The sequence below is a fragment of the Salmo salar genome, chromosome ssa06 (assembly GCF_905237065.1).
Source record: "Salmo salar chromosome ssa06, Ssal_v3.1, whole genome shotgun sequence".
Taxonomy (NCBI): Eukaryota; Metazoa; Chordata; class Actinopteri; order Salmoniformes; family Salmonidae; genus Salmo; species Salmo salar.
The window spans coordinates 42,605,191-42,627,007 of record NC_059447.1 but is presented as its reverse complement, the minus strand read 5'-3'; the positions used below and the strand labels follow the sequence as shown (position 1 = coordinate 42,627,007).

General features: G+C 44.6%; 1 non-coding gene across 1 annotated transcript; it reads right to left on the bottom strand.

Annotated features, from left to right (window-relative positions):
- Positions 1-12,555: 12,555 nt before the first annotated feature.
- Positions 12,556-12,627, bottom strand: trnac-gca (transfer RNA cysteine (anticodon GCA)). The gene has a single exon. It is a non-coding gene; the product is annotated as a tRNA-Cys (tRNA).
- Between the last annotated feature and the right edge of the window lie 9,190 nt (positions 12,628-21,817).

Below are 21,817 nucleotides of genomic sequence, written 5' to 3'. Positions count from 1 at the left end.
GGTCCTAGGGCTCAGGTCCTCCGAGAGAAAGAAAGAAAGAGAGAATTAGAGAGCATATTTAAATTCACACAGGACACCGGATAAGACAAGAGAAATACTCCAGATGTAACAGACTGACCCTAGCCCCCCGACACATAAACTACTGCAGCATAAATACTGGAGCCTGAGACAGGAGGGATCAGAAGACACTGGCCCCATCCGATGATACCCCCGGACAGGGCCAAAAAGGCAGGATATAACCCCACCCACTTTGCCAAAGCACAGCCCCCACACCACTAGAGGGATGTCTCCAACCACCAACTTACCGTCCTAAGACAAGACCGAGTATAGCCCACAAAGATCTCCGCCATGGCACAACCCAAGGGGGGGGGCGCCAACCCAGACAGGGAGACCACGTCAGTGACTCAACCCACTCAAGTGACGCACCCCTCCCATGGACGGCATGGAAGAACACCAGTAAGCCAGTGACTCAGTCCCTGTAATAGGGTTAGAGGCAGAGAATCCCAGTGGAGAGAGGGGAACCGGCAAGGCAGAGACAGCAAGGGCGGTTCGTTGCTCCAGCCTTTCCGTTCACCTTCACACTCCTGGGCAGACTATACTTAATCATAGGACCTACTGAAGAGATAAGTCTTCAGTAAAGACTTAAAGGTTGAGACTGAGTCTGCGTCTCTCACGTGGGTAGGCAGACCATTCCATAAAAATGGAGCTCTATAGGAGAAAGCCCTACCTCCAGCCATTTGCTTAGAAATTCTAGGGACAATTAGGAGGCCTGCGTCTTGTGACCGTAGCGTACGTGTAGGTATGTACGGCAGGACCAAATCGGAAAGATAGGTAGGAGCAAGCCCATGTAATGCTTTGTAGGTTAGCAGTAAAACCTTGAAATCAGCCCTTGCCTTAACCTGTTGGGTCTAGGGGGCAGCATTTGCACGTCTGGATAAAAAAAATGTACCCGATTTAATCTGGTTACTAATCCTACCCAGTAACTAGAATATGCATATACTTATTATATATGGATAGAAAACACTCTAAAGTTTCCAAAACTGTTTGAATGGTGTCTGTGAGTATAACAGAACTCATTTGGCAGGCAAAACCCTGAGACATTTTCTGACAGGAAGTGGATACCTGATGTGTTGTATTGACTTTAAACCTATCCCATTGAAAAACACAGGGGTTTAGGAATATTTTGGCACTTCCTATTGCTTCCACTAGATGTCACCAGCCTTTACAAAGTGTTTTGAGTCTTCTGGAGGGAGATCTGACCGAACAAGAGCCATGGAACGGTGATGTCCCATTAGACACCTGGCGCGCTACTTCATGTTGGGTACCCTCGTTCCAATACGTTATAAAAGACTATGCATTCGTCCACCTTGAATATTATTCATGTTCTGGTTAAAAAAGGCCCTAATGATTTATGCTATACAACGTTTGACATGTTTGAACGAACGGAAATATATTTTTTCCCCTCGTTCATGACGAGAAGTCCGGCTGGCTTACATCATGTGCTAACGAGACGGAGATTTTTGGACATAAATGATGAGCTTTTTTGAACAAAACTACATTCGTTATGGACCTGTGATACCTGGAAGTGACATCTGATGAAGAGAATCAAAGGTAATGGATTATTTACATAGTATTTTCGATTTTAGATCTCCCCAACATGACGTCTAGTCTGTATCGCAACGCGTATTTTTCTGGGCACAGTGCTCAGATTATTGCAAAGTGTGATTTCCCAGTAAGGTTATTTTTAAATCTGGCAAGTTGATTGCGTTCAAAAGATGTAAATCTATAATTCTTTAAATGACAATATAATATTTTACCAATGTTTTCTAATTTTAATTATTTAATTTGTGACGCTGACTTGACTGCCGGTTATTGGAGGGAAACGATTTCCTCAACATCAATGCCATAGTAAAACGCTGTTTTTGGATATAAATATCAACTTGATAGAACTAAAAATGCATGCATTGTCTAACATAATGTCCTAGGAGTGTCATCTGATGGAGATTGTAAAAGGTTAGTGTATCATTTTAGCTGGTTTTATGGTTTTGGTGACCCTGTCTTTGACTTGACAAAACATTACACACAACTCTTGTAAATGTACTGTCCTAACATACTCTAAATTTATGCTTTCGCCGTAAAACCTTTTTGAAATCGTAAAACGTGGTTAGATTAAGGAGATGTTTATCTTTCAAATGGTGTAACATAGTTGTATTTTTGAAAAATTTGAATTTTGACATTTATTTGGATTCAAATTTGCCGCTCTTGAAATGCACCTGCTGTTGATGGAGTGCACCACGGGTGGCACGCTAGCGTCCCACCTAGCCCCAAGAGGTTAACAGGAAGCCAGTGTAGGGAGGCTAGCACTGGAGTAATATGATCAAATTTTTTGGTTCTAGTCAGGATTCTAGCAGCCGTATTTAGCACTAACTGAAGTTTGTTTAGTGCTTTATCCGGGTAGCCGGAAAGTAGAGCATTGCAGTAGTCCAGCCTAGAAGTAACAAAAGCATGGATTAATTTTTCTGCATCATTTTTGGACAGAAAGTTTCTGATTTTTGCAATGTTACGTAGATGGAAAAAAGCTGTCCTTGAAACAGTCTTGATATGTTCTTCAAAAGAGAGATCAGGGTCCAGAGTAACGCCGAGGTCCTTCACAGTTTTATTTGAGACGACTGTACAACCATCCAGATTAATTGTCAGATTCAACAGAAGATCTCTTTGTTTCTTGGGACCTAGAACAAGCATCTCTGTTTTGTCCGAGTTTAAAAGTAGAAAGTTTGCAGCCATCCACTTCTTTATGTCTGAAACACAGGCTTCTAGCGAGGGCAATTTTGGGGCTTCACCATGTTTCATTGAAATGTACAGCTGTGTGTCGTCCGCATAGCAGTGAAATTTAACATTATGTTTTCGAATGACATCCCCAAGAGGTAAAATATATAGTGAAAACAATAGTGGTCCTAAAACGGAACCTTGAGGAACACCGAAATTTACAATTGATTTGTCAGAGGACAAACCATTCACAGAGACAAACTGATATCTTTCCGACAGATAAGATCTAAACCAGGCCAGAACTTGTCCATGTAGACCAATTTGGGTTTCCAATCTCTCCAAAAGAATGTGGTGATCGATGGTATCAAAAGCGGCACTAAGATCTAGGAGCACGAGGACAGATGCAGAGCCTCGGTCTGACGTCATTAAAAGGTCATTTACCACCTTCACAAGTGCAGTCTCAGTGCTATGATGGGGTCTAAAACCAGACTGAAGCGTTTCGTATGTCTTCTTTGTGTTTTACTCTGTATTTATTTTGTACATACTCTCTGCCAAGAAGCTGATTCTCAACAGTCCTGTATTTACAGAGTAGCGAGACAAAGCTCTGACTAAAAGCTGAATTGGTCTGATTTTCAAGGATGCTACTGTTATGTATGGTACGACGTGCTGTACGTCATACTGTACGTTGTTATGGTTTACGACAGTGTGCTGCTTTATGGATGAATGGGTTGTCAGGATGAGTGGCACATGTCATTAAACGACAGAGTGATGTACAATGTGAAACCGTGCAGACGTGCTTCTTCTACAGCTAGGCTAGATATAACAATGGCGACGAAGATGGCTGAATTCAGTTTACCACCGCCGGCACCATTCCTCGCCGTGCCTGGCGAACCTCCAGTCCCGTGGAATAACTGGCTTGATAGCTTTAACACTTATATCGAAGCTATGGACTTTTCTACAATTTCCGACAAGCGGAGGACAGCACTGCTCCGTCACTGCCTCGGTACAGAGGGACAAAGGATTTTCAGAGCGCTTGGATCGGCTCCTACATTCACTGCTGCAGTCAGCCTCCTATGGAACCACTTCGCCGGGAAAGAGCGAGTGCTCCTCCGACGCTACCGGCTACGGAAGAGACACCAACGGCCGGGTGAGTCCATTCAAAGCTACGTGGCTAATCTGAGGGATTTGGCTAGCTCTTGTAACTATGGGACACTGCAGGACGAGATCATCAGGGATCAGTTGATAGAGGGGACGTTATGTGAAAAGACAAGGGAGAAACTGCTTTTGGAATCGGATAATTTACAACTAGATGGAGCTATTAAAATAGCACTCCAGGTTGAAGCGGCGTTGGAATGCTCTACTATGCTAACAGACAGATCTGCAGCATACACTCGGCCCCCAGCCATTCTCACACAGCAGCTTCAGCCCGAGCAGGCGCACTACAACGATCACACGCTGTGCATGGCCTCCCACGTTGATAGCTGCATGGACACAGACACCGGCATGCCCGTGCAGCAGGCACACAGACAAACGAACAGAAGTAGCTGTGGCAACTGCGGGGCTAGCTCTCACAATTCAAGGGCTTCAAACTGCCCAGCCCGTGGGAAAATATGCAAGAACTGTTCAAAATACAATCACTTTGCAAAAGTGTGTCGTTCTGCCCCAGCTACTAGCTCCACCCAGCACAGGCCCTTAGTTTCATCTCACTCTCAACATGAACGCACGGAAATTCGAACTGTCTCCACCAACCATGTGTCATTCAGGACATGCACTGTGCAGCTGGGTGAGGTGGGTTTGCCTTTGCTGCTGGATACTGGCGCTGCGGTGTCATTGCTCAACCTTGCCACTTACTACAAGTTTTTCAGTCACCTACCACTCCAACAGCCCTCCACTGCCCTGTGTGGGTACGGTAGATCCAAGATAGACATTGTAGGCACCCTCCAGGTCCCAGTACACTACGGCACCAAGCATCTGCCATCATTCATTTCATGTTGCAAAGCGGGGTGCCAACCTCTTGGGCCTCGACCTCTTCACAGGCTTGGGATTCACGCTGAGAGATGACAGTGGGTCAGCTATCCACCAGGTTACCTGCACATGGCAACAGAACTGGCCAACTCTTTTTGATGGACTGGGCTGCCTCACAGCCTTTACTCACAGGCCCCTAGTGAATCCGGAAGTGACCCCAGTCATGCAGCCCCTGCGGCGCATTCCCTTTGCACTGCGTGATGACGTCACAAAAGATCTCCAGGCACAGTTGGATGCAGGCATCATTGAGCCAGTCAACGCTGCCCCCTGGATTTCAAACTTAGTCATTGCAACCAAAAAGTCAGGTGGAATCCGGACCTGCGTGGATCTTCGTGCTGTGAACAAGGCCGTTGTCCCGGATAAGTACCCGTTGCCTACAGCTGAGGAGCTGACCGCACAATTCCATGGCTCCAAGATCTTCACGAAGCTTGACCTTCGTCAGGGTTATCTTCAGGTACCCCTCCATGCAGCTAGCAGAGATCTCACTACCTTTGTCACACATGCTGGCGTGTTCAGATATACACGCATGCCTTTTGGACTTAACTCCGCCCCCAGCTGCTTCCAGAAGGTGATGAGCACCATCCTCGCTGGAATACCTGGGGTGGCGGTCTATCTGGATGACATCGTGGTCCACGGTCCTGACCTCCACATCCATGATTATCGACTCCACAGAGTATTCAGCGCTCTACTGCAGAACAACCTGACCCTTAACGGTGGAAAGTGCACCTTTGCAGCTCCAGCCGTCGAGTTTGTGGGGTTCCGCCTGTCGGCCAAAGGCATTGCCCCACTCATGTCGAACATTGAAGCCGTCCACAGGATCCCGGAACCGACCTCAGCCTCTCAGGTGGCATCATTCTTGGGCATGACAGCCTACTACCTCCGGTTTCTGCCCCACTACTCCCAGACCACAGCGCCCCTTCGCCAGCTCCTCAAGAAGGATGAGCCATGGGCCTGGACGGCAGCCTGCTCAGACGCGGTCCGCTCACTGAAGAGCCAGCTCACCACAGCCCCAGTCTTGGCTCACTTTGACCCCGTCTGCCCCACCATTGTCACATGTGACGCCTCAGCTGGAGCACTAGGAGCTGTCCTCTCACAGCTGCAGAATGGCATTGAGAGGCCCGTCACCTTCGCCTCAAGGGCCCTGAGCCCCACAGAACAACGGTACTCTGTGGGCGAACGAGAAGCACTGGCCTGTGTCTGGGCGTGCGAAAGGTGGCACCTCCACCTCTATGGCCGTCTGTTCACGCTCCGAACCGACCACCAGTCCCTCACAACGCTACTGTCGGCATCAGGAACTGGCCACAAGCCACTTCGGCTGCACAGATGGGCCGACCGCCTCAGACAGTACGACTATCAGCTGAAGTTCACTCCAGGGAGGGATAACGTGGTGGCAGACCTCCTCTCACGCTCCTTTGACGCTCCTACTCCGACCGTCTTGCCAGACGACAACGAAACAGAGCTCGTACAAATGCTTTACGCTCCTCTTCAGTCAGTCGTCTCACTGGAGGAGCTGAAGCAAGCATCGGAACAGGATCCCACACTGTCTACCCTGCGCGCCTACATACGCACTGGATGGCCAGCACACGTGCCGGAAGAGCTGGCGACTTTCGCCAGGGTGAAGCACGAAGTGTCGTCCTGGGAAGAAGTCTGTGTCGGAGCTGCTCGGAGCTGCTCTTCCTCCCGGGGAAGGACTGCCCGTTCCATGATCTCGCCATCACGGTTGACAACTCCATTGTGTCCTCCTCCCAGAGTGCTAAGAGCCTTGGCGTGACCCTGGACAACACCCTGTCGTTCTCCACCAACATCAAGGCGGTGACCCGATCCTGTAGGTTCATGCTCTACAACATTCGCAGAGTACGACCCTGCCTCACACAGGAAGCGGCGCAGGTCCTAATCCAGGCACTTGTCATCTCCCGTCTGGATTATTGCAACTCGCTGTTGGCTGGGCTCCCTGCCTGTGCCATTAAACCCCTACAACTCACCCAGAACGCCGCAGCCCGTCTGGTGTTCAACCTTCCCAAGTTCTCTCACGTCACCCCGCTCCTCCGCTCTCTCCACTGGCTTCCAGTCGAAGCTCGCATCCGCTACAAGACCATGGTGCTTGCCTACGGAGCTGTGAGGGGAACGGCACCTCCGTACCTTCAGGCTCTGATCAGGCCCTACACCCAAACGAGGGCACTCCGTTCATCCACCTCTGGCCTGCTCGCCTCCCTACCTCTGAGGAAGCACAGTTCCCGCTCAGCCCAGTCAAAACTGTTCGCTGCTCTGGCACCCCAATGGTGGAACAAGCTCCCTCACGACGCCAGGACAGCGGAGTCAATCACCACCTTCCGGAGACACCTGAAACCCCACCTCTTCAAGGAATACCTGGGATAGGATAAAGTAATCCTTCTAACCCCCCCCTTAAAAGATTTAGATGCACTATTGTAAAGTGGTTGTTCCACTGGATATTATAAGGTGAATGCACCAATTTGTAAGTCGCTCTGGATAAGAGCGTCTGCTAAATGACTAAAAATGTAAAATGTAAAAAATGTCTCTCGAGGGTTTTGCACTGTGGTCCCAAGTGGTCTGTGTGCGCGTGTTCTATCCATGGCGCACGAGGGGCACTTGGGCATAGTGAAGGTCAAACAGCGATGTCGAGACCTTGTGTGGTGGCCAGGCATCGACCACGACATTGAAGCCCTGGTCAGGGATTGTGCTGCATGCCTCCTCAGTGGGAAAACAGGACAGTCCGCCCCACCCCCGCTGCAGCCTCTCGCATGGCCGTCCCGCCCCTGGGAGCACATCCAACTGGACATCTGTGGCGAGATCCAAGGTCACGCAGTCCCTCACCATCAGCGCTTCCTGGTGGTGGTGTATGACCTCCACTCTAAGTGGCCAGAAGTGGTTCCTGTCGGAACTGTCACAGCACAGGCCATCGTGGACATCCTAGACAGCCTGTTCACAAGGTGGGGCCTGCCCCTCACCCTTACCACGGACAATGGGCCCCAGCTAATCTCTGCCGAGTTCTCCTCATATCTCAGCAACAAGGGAATCAAACACATCCGCACGGCCTACTACAACCCACAAGCTAACGGAAGGGTGGAACGCTTCAACCAAACGCTGAAGAACGGCATCAGAGCGCACCTGGTCCAGGGGTGCACGTTCCAAACTGCTTTGAATCAAACGCTAATGCACTACAGAGCAAGCAAACACACAACAACACAGGCCTCCCCGGCATCCCTCATGCTAGGTCGTGAGATGGAACTGCCACCGGACAGACTCAGAACACAGAGAGTTGCAGAACCGGCGACTAGGTGCACCCAAGAACAGCAGGCAGTGAGCAGGCACCAAAGAGCAATGAAACAGCGTTTTGACAAGGCACACAGGGTGAAGAAGTCGATCATCCAAGTGTCTGACTGGGTCCGAGCCCGACGGCCTCAGCGGTGCAACAAAATGGCCTCATTCTGGTCGGAACCCCTGCAGGTCAGTCGACAACTGGGGCCCGCCACATTCATGTTGAGCAATGGATCACGCTGGCACGCCAGCCGCCTCAGGAAAGTCCCTGCTCCTCAAGGAATACGAATGCACACAGAACAGACATGCAGGCCAGAGACGCCACCGGATGGACCTCCCCCACCACTACCACCCGAGCCCCAGCCTCTACGGGCTCCCCAAGGGCCAGAGCCACAAGCGGTGGCGGTTGAAGAAAGGCCTATGCGGGCACGAACTCGCCCTGCTCATCTGGGGGACTACTTAACCTCTTTTCATTCTTAGGCTGCGGTAGGTGTCTTAGTCAACCTCCAGGTTAATGGACTGAACTGGTTAGTTTGGAGAGTCCTTCTGTTTAACCTGTTAGGGCTAGGGGGCAGTATTGACACGGCTGGATAAAAAAACATACCCGATTTAATCTGGTTACCACTCCTACCCAGTAACTAGAATATGCATATACTTATTACATATGGATAGAAAACACCCTAAATTTTCTAAAACTGTTTGAATGGTGTCTGTGAGTATAACAGAACTCATTTGGCAGGCAAAACCCTGAGACATTTTCTGACAGGAAGTGGATACCTGATGTGTTGTATTACCTTTAAACCTATCCCATTGAAAAACACAGGGGCTGAGGAATATTTTGGCACTTCCTATTGCTTCCACTAGATGTCACCAGCCTTTACAAAGTGTTTTGAGTCTTCTGGAGGGAGATCTGACCGAACAAGAGCCATGGAACGATGATGGCCCATTAGACACCTGGCGCGCGAGTTCATGTTGGCTACCCTCGTTCCAATACGTTATAAAAGAGTATGCATTCGTACACCTTGAATATTATTCATGTTCTGGTTAAAAAAGGCCCTAATGATTTATGCTATACAACGTTTGACATGTTTGAACGAACGTAAATATATTTTTTCCCCTCGTTCATGACGAGAAGTCCGGCTGGCTTAGATCATGTGCTAACAAGACGGAGATTTCTGGACATAAATGATGAGCTTTTTTGAACAAAACTACATTCGTTATGGACCTGTGATACCTGGAAGTGACATCTGATGAAGAGAATCAAAGGTAATGGATTATTTACATAGTATTTTCGATTTTAGATCTCCCCAACATGACGTCTAGTCTGTATCGCAACGCGTATTTTTCTGGGCGCAGTGCTCAGATTATTGCAAAGTGTGATTTCCCAGTAAGGTTATTTTTAAATCTGGCAAGTTGATTGCGTTCAAGAGATGTAAATCTATAATTCTTTAAATGACAATATAATATTTTACCAATGTTTTCTAATTTTAATTATTTAATTTGTGACGCTGACTTGACTGCCGGTTATTGGAGGGAAACGATTTCCTCAACATCAATGCCATAGTAAAACGCTGTTTTTGGATATAAATATGAACTTGATAGAACTAAAAATGCATGCATTGTCTAACATAATGTCCTAGGAGTGTCATCTGATGGAGATTGTAAAAGGTTAGTGCATCATTTTAGCTGGTTTTATGGTTTTGGTGACCCTGTCTTTGAATTGACAAAACATTACACACAACTCTTGTAAATGTACTGTCCTAACATACTCTAAATTTATGCTTTCGCCGTAAAACCTTTTTGAAATCGTAAAACGTGGTTAGATTAAGGAGATGTTTATCTTTCAAAGGGTGTAAAATAGTTGTATGTTTGAAAAATTTGAATTTTGACATTTATTTGGATTCAAATTTGCCGCTCTTGAAATGCACCTGCTGTTGATGGAGTGCACCACGGGTGGCACGCTAGCGTCCCACCTAGCCCATAGAGGTTAAAGGTTAATGTTTTATTTCTTACAGGTATCACTCTAGGTTCTTGCCCTATGGAAATTTTATATATGGTACCAGTCCCTGGTTTTGGAAAGGGGGGGGAAATGTTATGTATGGTACGACGTGCTGTACGTCATACTGTACGTTGTTATGGTTTACGACAGTGTGCTGCTTTATGGATGAATGGGTTGTCAGGATGAGTGGCACATGTCATTAAACGACAGAGTGATGTACAATGTGAAACCGTGCAGACGTGCGTTCTTCTACAGCTAGGCTAGATATAACAGCTACGTGTGTCCTCTACTCTACTCATCCCCATCGGCTCTGTCTCAGTGTCGGGGAAAACTTGCCCTGCGATTCCCACTCAGCCGCTTATGGAACGTAAAGCCATGTAAGCCGGGAGGAGCTGTAGGGATTGAAAAAGCCAGAGGGCACAGCTAGAGAAGTTCACACTAAATTCTCTTTTTCTCTTTTAATTCTAGCAGAACGGAGAAAGCGCTGGTCTGAGAGCCAAAGTCAAGTGACTTTGAGGGTCATTTTTCACAGAAAATGGGTTTTCTATAGATTTGACAAGCCAGAGAGACACATAAATGGTGCAAACACAACTGGAAGCACATACACTGACCAGACCATCATCAAAGGAAAAATGATGCTCTGTTGTTCTTTTTCCATCCCTTTCTTTTTCCTCTCTCTCTCAAACACACATTTGAATTCTGATCCGTCTCCATAAAGCTAGGTCCAGAACCTCATTAGCTCTTGACCCCTGGGAGTAGCAGAGTAACAACGAAAGGAGAGTAGGCCTTATTCTTCTCATCAACTCGGTAATCATCATCATCATCTGCTCTTCACAAGTCCTTTCACTCACAGCACCGCACAGTCATAGTACGTTACATCAAGACAAGACTCCCTCTTCTGTCCATTGTCATGTCAATGGACCAACAGATTCCAATGGGCAGCATTCTCATGGACCATTAGGTGCTTGTTATGGGCAGGGGACTCAGATGGCGTTGTCATGGTATCTCAGTGTTTCCCACCATTTGTGGGTGTTGCCCACCATTTGTGATTATGGCTACTGTTCTGACTTGGTGGTGCACATGTAGCCTATCGCCTGTTTTAGAGAAATGTCATCATCAAATATTGTAAGACCTTTCATTTTCTGCTTATATGCTCCCTTTATTTATCCTACGGTTCTGACTTGCTGTACAGAGAGAATACTGTAAGAGCGGCCGATGTTATGAATTCTGTCACTGTACATTTCAAAAGTGCTGAACAAATAGTTAAATTGATGATGTCCGTCCCAGCTTGCTCATTTATGACTTAATCAAAATTACAGATTGCCTCTTATCCGCTCGTCGTTCCCTTATGCCATAGTTTGTACATCTCAATTTTAAGTAGAAACCACATTTGTTTAAGCAAGTCAGCCATATCAGCTATGTTTCTTAAAAAGGCAGTAAATGAGACTGAATGAACTGTTTCGCTGCCAGGTGTACCAGTGGTAAGGATTCACTCCATGTTGCTGAAAAGAAAGCTCTGCTGTTGGGACAGCTTTATGTAGGCCCTACAGTTTGTGGGCACCGTTTGTCACCATTAGTGCAATTAATGTATTGTTTAATGTTGTGTTGTGTAGTGTAATGGCTTTGCTGGCATGCATAAACATTGATTGATTTATCAAGACGAGTCCCCAGGCTTGTCTCAAAGCAGCGCAAAACTGTGTGAAACTAGTTGACCACTAGCGGGTAGGCTATTGCCTCAAATGTATTATTGCTTCAAATGTATTATAACCATTGGATGATTTTGGGAGTTTCTGTAAGCAACAATTTGATGCCTTCAATTGCATTAGCCTACTTTATTCCACTATTTTCGTCATTCAGTGATATTTATTCCCACAGTAATTCTTTATGGATCCATCCTGTAGATAAGAAAACAGCGCATATGGTGGGCTATGCAAAGAGATGAGTGAAGTGGCATGCCTCGCTGCTGAGCACTTAAGAGCGTAGTGCGCATAGATATAAAGCAGTGTTCCATGTATATGGTAGTGCGTTCCAATGCCGCCTCAGCATTACGGTTACATTTCAAACTAAGCCGTATGCAGAACTTCACCGCAATCATGACTAGGTCGATTGGCGGGAAATAAAAGTAGAGGCTTTGTCGCCGGCAATACCTTTCACATATAAAGAAAAGTCTGCAAAAACATGACGGGTTGCTAAAGTTGGCGGAAAAACATTGGTTTTAAAGGTGTATTGGAAGGCAGAAGCCATCAGAAGCTCCTGCAGATGGAAAGGAAGAGGAGGGAGGGATCCCTGACACATGAGGACCCAGATGGAGAGGGAGAGCAATCATCTTTCAAACATCTCAGGTCTCACAGATGCTGTTCATTGACTTACTGAAATCGCAGCGTCATCTCATCTAATAAGTGATTAGAGACAGAGAAAACATCAAATTGCACGAGGGAAGCAATTATATTGTGGCATTTGACTTCTACAGAAATGAGAGAGAGAAAATGAGGGGGCACCCGGATTTGAACCAGGGACCTATTGATCTGCAGTCAATTGCTCTACCACTGAGCTATACCCCCTGTTGCACAAGAGTGGTTTTATGATTGCCTTTATGGTTTTAGGCCAGGGCCATGTGATTACTGCTACCAGACTGGGGAACCGCCCATTTTTCTCTCATTGAGTATTGGTTATTGTGTGTGTGTGTGTGTGTGTGTGTGTGTGTGTGTGTGTGTGTGTGTGTGTGTGTGTGTGTGTGTGTGTGTGTGTGTGTGCGTGTGTGTGTGTGCGTGTGTGTGTGTGTGTGCGCAGAGAGGTCAGAGAGCCACGCAACATCACACTGTAGTATGGGCCATGCACTGCTCTACTGAGCAAACAATAGAAAACAAAGGAAGCGGGGTGGTGGTCACATACAAACTGGCACTCTGATACAGTCACACAAAACACATCTTTCCATCAGGCATTCTGAATACGAACCGTTGAATCCTAACAATAACAGACACACACACAGAGACCCTGCATTGTGCCCACTGAAAACTCAATGATAAGAGTCAGCGTCAGGGCACTGTTTGGGTTCCCAGGCTCCCAGTTTACAGTGTCTCGAGACTTTTCCCGGTTAGTCTCCAATGTTGATTTTTAATCTAGAAGATATCTTGTCAATTGGTGTTATATTGTGGAGTGCCACTTCAATAAACTTTTCTAAACACTATGTTTCTGTTTTTTTTATAAAGTCAACTGAGCAGTATCCGATGTCTTCTTTGTGTTTTACTCTGTATTTATTTTGTACATACTCTCTGCCAAGAAGCTGATTCTCAACAGTCCTGTATTTACAGAGTAGCGAGACAAAGCTCTGACTAAAAGCTGAATTGGTCTGATTTTCAAGGATGCTACGTGTGTCCTCTACTCTACTCATCCCCATCGGCTCTGTCTCAGTGTCGGGGAAAACTTGCCCTGCGATTCCCACTCAGCCGCTTATGGAACGTAAAGCCATGTAAGCCGGGTGGAGCTGTAGGGATTGAAAAAGCCAGAGGGCACAGCTAGAGAAGTTCACACTAAATTCTCTTTTTCTCTTTTAATTCTAGCAGAACGGAGAAAGCGCTGGTCTGAGAGCCAAAGTCAAGTGACTTTGAGGGTCATTTTTCACAGAAAATGGGTTTTCTATAGATTTGACAAGCCAGAGAGACACATAAATGGTGCAAACAACACTGGAAGCACATACACTGACCAGACCATCATCAAAGGAAAAATGATGCTCTGTTGTTCTTTGTCGATCCCTTTCTTTTTCCTCTCTCTCTCAAACACACATTTGAATTCTGATGTGTCTCCATAAAGCTAGGTCCAGAACCTCATTAGCTCTTGACCCCTGGGAGTAGCAGAGTAACAACGAAAGGAGAGTAGGCCTTATTCTTCTCATCAACTCGGTAATCATCATCATCATCATCTGCTCTTCACAAGTCCTTTCACTCACAGCACCGCACAGTCATAGTACCTTACATCAAGACAAGACTCCCTCTTCTGTCCATTGTCATGTCAATGGGCCAACAGATTCCAATGGGCAGCATTCTCATGGACCATTAGGTGCTTGTTATGGGCAGGGGACTCAGATGGCGTTGTCATGGTATCTCGGTGTTGCCCACCATTTGTGGGTGTTGCCCACCATTTGTGATTATGTTTGAAAACTGCAATTGATTAATTATCAGAGTGCTTTTGTGGTACCACAGCTACCCCCCTCTTCAACCTCAGCCATCTGTTGAACCCCCCACCCATACACAGGTTTTGTGTCCCAATGCAGGCAGACGCCGAGGACTACATATGCCGGGAAAAGGACAATGGAGATATTCTCAGCAGCAATTAGAGCCTGACCGATATTTCAGTTCACCAGTATTATCGGCCGACGTTGGCCTTTGAACGCCATATCGGTATCGGCCGATAACTCCACCGATAACCGATATTCAATAAATAGAATAAAAAAAGGCAATCTCATGCTGATCTGAACACTTGAGGGCATTCTCATGATATGTCATTATTGTCACAATGTACGGAATCAACATTTGAAGCATAGTTATTGGACAATTGCTCTTTTGGATGACAATTTATGAAAATTCAGTGTGGTAAAATGACACCTTAATTTCCCTGCTGTAAAACAGTACATTAGCAGATATATCGGTATTGGTAAGTTTTGCCCCCCAAAAATATTGTAATCGGTATCGGACCCCAAAAAACATATCTGTCAGGCTTTAGCAGCAATGGCTGCTTTTCTAAGAACTGAAGGAAGTCTAACTCAACGAGACTTAGCATAACTGTGACTAATCAATATCAAAATGTCTAAATAGTGTGTGATGTAGGCAAACCACGCTGAGGCAATCTAACAAACAGCGCCCAGCATCCATTTCACACTGAGCCTAGTCCTGTCCCCTGATGTGGGTCTGGCTTGTGTGACGCAGAGAGAGAGGAGATCCTGGTCAAAAGTAGTGCACTAGAGCCTCCCGAGTGGTGCAGTGGTCCAAGGCACTGCATCGCAGTGCTTGAGGCATCACTACAGACCCAGGTTCGATCCCAGGCTGAGTCACAGCTGGCCATGACTGGGAGACCCATGAGGTGGCACACAATTTGGCCAGCGTCGTCTGGGTTAGGGGAGGGGTTGCAGGCCGGGATTTCCTTGTCCCATTGCGCGCTAGTAAGCGCAAAGCCTGTAGGGTGACCTAGGTCGCCAGCTGGATGGTGTTTCCTCTGACACATTGGTGTGGCTGGCTTCTGGGTTAAGCAAGCAGTGTGGCTTGGCAAGGTCATGTTTCGGAGGACGCATGGCTCTTGACCGTCTCCTCTCCTGAGTCCATAGGGGAGACTGTAACTACCAATTGGGGAGAAAAAGGGGTAAAAGTACAATAAACAAAAAAACATTACAGTGCTACCAGTAAAAAGCAATGGCCTATTCTGCAGCTGCTGTAAAGGGTTGGCATATCAAAAGACCATACCTGGCCATTTCTACTGCATCCTCTAGTCTCCAACAGAGCTAGCTACCAGAGAGAGATAAGTTGCACTACTCTCAACTTCCTCCATGGTCACACTCTCCTTCACCCTCAGCCTGATATTAGCTAGATATGCAGCTCTAAGTCACACTATGCAGAAAAGCTAGCCAGGCAGTGTCATTGACAGCAAAAATATAAATTACACAACAGTCAGAGCCAGGCTCTCTCTCAACTAAATTCAAGGGGCTTTATTGGCATGGGAAACATACAGTTGAAGTTGGAAGTTTACATACACTTTAGCCAAATACATTTAAACTTTTCACAATTCCTGACATTTATTCCTAGTAAAAAATTCCCTGTCTTAGGTCAGTTAGGATCACCACTTCATTTTAAGGATGTGAAATGTCAGAATAATAGTAGAGAGAATGATTTATTTCAGCTGTTATTTCTTTCATCACATTCCCAGTGGGTAGAAGTTTACATACACTCAATTAGTATTTGGTAGCATTGCCTTTAAATTGTTTAACTTGGGTCAAACGTTTCCGGTAGTCTTCCACAAGCTTCCCACAATAAGTTGGGTGAATTTTGGCCCATTCCTCCTGACAGAGCTGGTGTAACTGAGTCAGGTTTATAGGCCTTCTTGCTCGCACACACATTTTTATTTCTGCGCACATATTTTCTATAGGATTGAGGTCAGGGCTTTGTGATGGCCACTCCAATACCTTGACTTTGTTGTCCTTAAGCCATTTTGCTACAACTTTGGAAGTATGCTTGGGGTCATTGTCCATTTGGAAGACCCATTTGCGACCAAGCTTTAACTTCCTGACTGGTGTCTTGAGATGTTGCTTCAATATATCCACATAATTTTCCATCCACATGATGCCATCTATTTTGTGAAGTGCACCAGTCCCTCCTGCAACAAAGCACCCCCAAAACATGATGCTGCCACCCCCGTGCTTCACGGTTGGGATGGTGTTCTTCGGCTTGCAAGCCTCCCCCTTTTTCCTCCAAACATAACGATGGTCATTATGGCCAAACAGTTCTATTTTTGTTTCATCAGACCAGAGGACATTTCTCCAAAAAGTACGATCTTTGTCCCCATGTGCAATTGCAAACCGTAGTCTGGCTTTTTTATGGCGGTTTTGGAGCAGTGGCTTCTTCCTTGCTGAGCGGCCTTTCAGGTTATGTCGATATAGGACTCATTTTACTGTGGATATAAATACTTTTGTACCTGTTTCCTCCAGCATCTTCACAAGGTCCTTTACTGTTGTTCTGGGATTGATTTGCACTTTTCGCACCAAAGTACGTACATCTCTAGGAGAGAGAATGTGTCTCCTTCCTGAGCGGTATGACGGCTGCGTGGTCCCATGGTGTTTATACTTGCGTACTATTGTTTGTACAGATGAACACGGTACCTTCAGGCGTTTGGAAATTGCTCCCAAGGATGAACTAGACTTTTTTCTTTAGGTCTTGGCCGATTTCTTTTGATTTTCCCATGATGTCAAGCAAAGAGGCACTGAGTTTGAAGGTACACCTTCAATTGACTCAAATGAGGTCAATTAGCCTATCAGAAGCTTCTAAAGCCATGACTTCATTTTCTGGAATTTTCCAAGCTGTTTAAAGGCACAGTCAACTTAGTGTATGTAAACTTCTGACCCATTGGAATTGTGATACAGTGAATTATAAGTGAAATAATCTGTCTGTAAACAACTGTTGGAAAGATTACTTGTGTCATGCACACAGTAGATGTACTAACCGACTTACCAAAACTATTGTTTGTTAACAAGAACTTTGTGGAGTGGTTGAAAAACAACTTTTAATGACTCCAACCTAAGTGTATGTAAACTTCCGACTTCAACTGTATGTTTACATTTCCAAAGCAAGTGAAATGGATAAGAAACAAAAGTGAAATAAACAATAACAAATTAACAGTAAACACTACACTCACAAAAGTTCCAAAAGAATAGACATTTCAAATGTCATATTATGTCTATATACAGTGTTGTAACGATCTTTCTCTCTCTCTCTCTCTCAATTTCAATTAAATCCTCTCCTGCTCTCTCTCCCTCTCTCTTCTTCTCCCCCCTCTCTTTTTCTTTCTCTCCCCTCTGACTGTTATCAGGAGATTGGATCTGCTGTTATGTTCACACAGCAGCTGCTGACTGACTACTTCCTGCTATAATCACGACTACTGCTGCACAGCTCTCTGGCTGGGGATGCTATTAACACTACAGACTCTGAGGTGAGAGGTGGTCAATCTCAAAGCCTGCCCAGAGTAATACTGAACATGGGGTGATAAAGGGGAAACTTACTCTCTGGTTAGCAGAACTGTACAGGGAGGGTACACCTGTATGTAGTCTCTCATGACTCTCATTTTGAAATGTTGAAATCGAGTAGCTGGCCAACAGCACAGGAGTTCTGGGTGCCGAGATGAACCTGTATGTTACTGTTTTGAGAGTACAGTGCAGATATGCGGAGATGACTGAATGTATATGGTGAGGTTATGGGCTGTGTCCTGAGATGGATGTGTGTATTGTGGAGTGAATCATAAGATTTATATTCCCTACTAGCAACTACACCCGGCCATCATTCTGCTGGGCGTTTCCACACCAGCGGAAAATATTCTGGGTATCTCAGATTGCTGTCACGTCCTGACCATAGAGAGCTCGTATTTTTCTATGGTAGAGTAGGTCAGGGCGTGAATGGGGGGTTTTGTCTAGTTTATTTATTTCTATGTTTGGTTTTAGTTTCTTTTTTCTATGTTGGGGTTTTTGGCTAGTTTAAATGTTCTATGTTGTGTTCTAGGTTATTTTTCTATGTTGGTGTTTTTGTCTAGTTTACATTTTGTATGTTGTGTTGTATGTTCTTTTTTATAGGTTGGGGTTTTCGTCTATTTAAAATGTCCTATGTTGTGTTCTAGGTTCTTTTTTCTATGTTGGGTTTTTGTCTAGTTTACATTTTCTATGTTGTGTTCTAGGTTATTTTTCTAGGTTGGGGTTTTCGTATGATTCCCAATTAGAGGCAGCTGGTCATCGTTGTCTCTAATTGGGGATCATATTTAAGTTGTTGTTTTTCCCACTAGTGTTTGTGGGAGATTATTTTGAGTTTATTACGGTTTGTTGTTTTTGTTTATAGTTTATTGTCCGTCATGCATAGTTTCACATAGAAATAAAGATGTGGAACGATACGCACGCTGCGCCTTGGTCTCTTTCATATGACAGCCGTGACAATTGTTTTGGTAATTCTCAAATAGGAACTTCATTTTTTCACAAACCATGTTTTAGAAAATCATGATGAAAGTGGCCATTTTAGGCCCTTTTAAGACCTACACATGCCTCCTGTAAGACCCTATGATCAGTGAACTGTACATAATACAGACAACTTGGTGTCATTATACTCCTTATAGTGTGCTGTAAAATATGGAGTACGTCTAGATTCTAAAATATGTAATAATAATATTAATGTTCACATTAATTTATTCAACATGAAAAATATATCTAAAACAATGCTTTTTTTATTTTGCTTTTTTTTTTACATATTGTTTGGAACAATAATACTCTTCAAACACATCATCTTTCAAGTGTGAGCTCTCTGGTACTTTTAATGATATGACCCATTACATAGATTTTATACAAAAATATACATTTTATATAAATGTACATTATAAGTCATTAACCAATTACAGCCCTCCTTTAGGATTGCACATTCAGCAAACACAAGCAGAGAGAATTCCCTTTAAATCCATTTTCCCATTCCCTGTGTTAGTGGTGTTCATAAAATGTATCATAACTTCAGAATTAACAGAGAGCCCACTCTGGAAATGTGATGTACTGTCTTAAAATGAACAAAATCAAAAAGGATAGTTATTAGATATTTATTTATATTAATATGTTTAATGTTGAATAATTCAATGTGAACATTTGTATTTCCGAATCTAGACGTACTCCATATGTTAGAGCACACTATAAGGAGTATAACGACACCAAGATGATGTCTGTATCATGTACAGTTCACTGATCATAGGATACAAGAGCCATGTATAGGTCTATAAAGAGCATAAAATGGCCACTTTCATCATGATTTTCTGAAAAATTTTGATACGAATGTAAAAAGCATTTCAAACATCATTTCTCCCAATTAAGTTTTTATGTGATAATTGCCAGAACATTCTGAGATACCCAAAATATATTACGCTCCTGCTGGCATGGAATCACCCTGTTCTTGTTACAGATATGAATCCTAACACACAACTATGTTACATTCCTGCTGAAAATACAAGGTTCTTCTATTGAACTAGTGTACCAAAACATCCTTTTGTGCCAGGGTTATTCAAACTCAAACTACATATGATATGCTGGAATTGTAGTGTTCGCTTGCCTGCACACTCCTGCACTAGCTGCCACTCCACCAGAACACATTATTCTGATGGGAACAGTGGAGTAAACACTCTAACCAACCATAGTGTCTCTGCAAAGAGCACCTTACTTTATTGCAGGACACAGTCATAACAGTCTTACCTATTATTATTTTCATCACTGCTATCTGGTGTACTGGATACTGTCATTACACACTCGAGTAGGAGTAGCACAGCAGCATTAGCAGAGACAACAAACAAAAGCAACCCATAGAGATCTATCACAAGGGGCTATGTGTCTCCAATCCTGTGCCTATTCTGTGGGGTCGTAGCAAGGTTAAAATATATAAATATATGCCAGACGGTTTTATCCAAAGCAAGTTACAGTCATGTGTGCATACTGTACATTTCACGTAAGGGTGGTCCCGGGAATCGAATCTACTATCCTGGCATTGCAAGAACCATGCTCTAACACAGGGTTCCCCAACTGGCGGCCCACAGGCAAGTGATTTTATGTGGCCTGTCCAAGTTTTATGAAGAAAAAAAAAGAAACGTCTTATTTGTATTGTTTTATTGTTGTACATAAATGACTATAAAAACACCAGCAAATCAGATCCAAGTATTCCCACGCATTATAGAGAGATATATGTGATCATATACAAACGTAAGCAAGGTTTGAAATGATGCCACTCCACCATATTTTAGTCAAATATTATATCTGTTTGGGCTTCTTGCGGTCAATTTGCAGTCTACAAATTATTTGTAATTATGTTCCGGCCCACTGACCATCCACTCAAGAAAAAATCAGCCCGTGGGTGAATCTAGTTGATGATCCCTATTCATTACACTATCTTTCTTGTCTCAATGGACTTTGGGTGTAGCCACAGGAAGTAATGGGCCTGGGTGTGCTGTACATTTTTCCTCCATCGAGGCGGGGATTCATCTTTTTGCCCTAGTTGGTGCTGCAGACGATATATCATCCACTAATACAGGACTATTAAAGGCCCAGTGCACTACTAAATAAAACATTTAAAAAAAAATGTATTACCATTTTTCAGGAGGTGATGCAGCACCCTCAGCACCCCTACTTCCTGCAGCTATGCCAACTTGATACCTGAAGGCAAGGGTTTGAAGGAGTCTTCAACCATTGAGCCTATGGCTTGTATGTATTTGATTTCATAATTGATTCAGGGAGTGTGTAACCCTAACCATAATGTTATGACTACATTGACTGACATGCTCCCCTCCATTTAGCTTCTTTTTTTATTTTACAAAAAGCTTACCTTCATGCAAAAGATGTAGGCCTCCGAGATCTGATGGACGGGCACGCCATCTAGCGGGGTTTTGAAGATCTGCTAAATGTTGAATTTTAAATCAATAGCCTATATCGGAAATGGTAAAAAAAAAACGTATGCATTCTAGAGTTAACAAAAATGTAACCAAATATAGGAATGATATGATAATAATACTAGATATATCTGCTGCTAATAGGCTGCATAGCGTATTAATTGGTGTTACAAGTGAGGCCTAGTCCTGAAGGCCTTATGGTCAGAGCTACGTCAATAACGTCAAAAAGGTAGTAGGCTAACAATAAACTATAACCCTAATTATTTATCACCTCTGAAGGGCCCGTGGGTTCGATGGGAGTCTGGTTACAATGAAGTTCCATTCTATAGTTTAATCAGAATCCAAGTGAAGTTAGCCTGGCTGACGCAACTCACGTGAGTCTCCACTAAATACATCTGGGAAGGGTAGACTGTTGTCAGAATAAAAGTCCCTAATTTACAGGTGAAATATTGTGTATGTCTATAAACCCTGTATAAATAAACTAGGTCTATTTCATAGCCGGTTACAAACAAAGTATTTCAGCAAGCAGACCATACATTCTTGTGCGCGCGTACCCGTAATCCTTTGCTCATGCACGGCACTGTTCATTTGAGTTCACTCTTG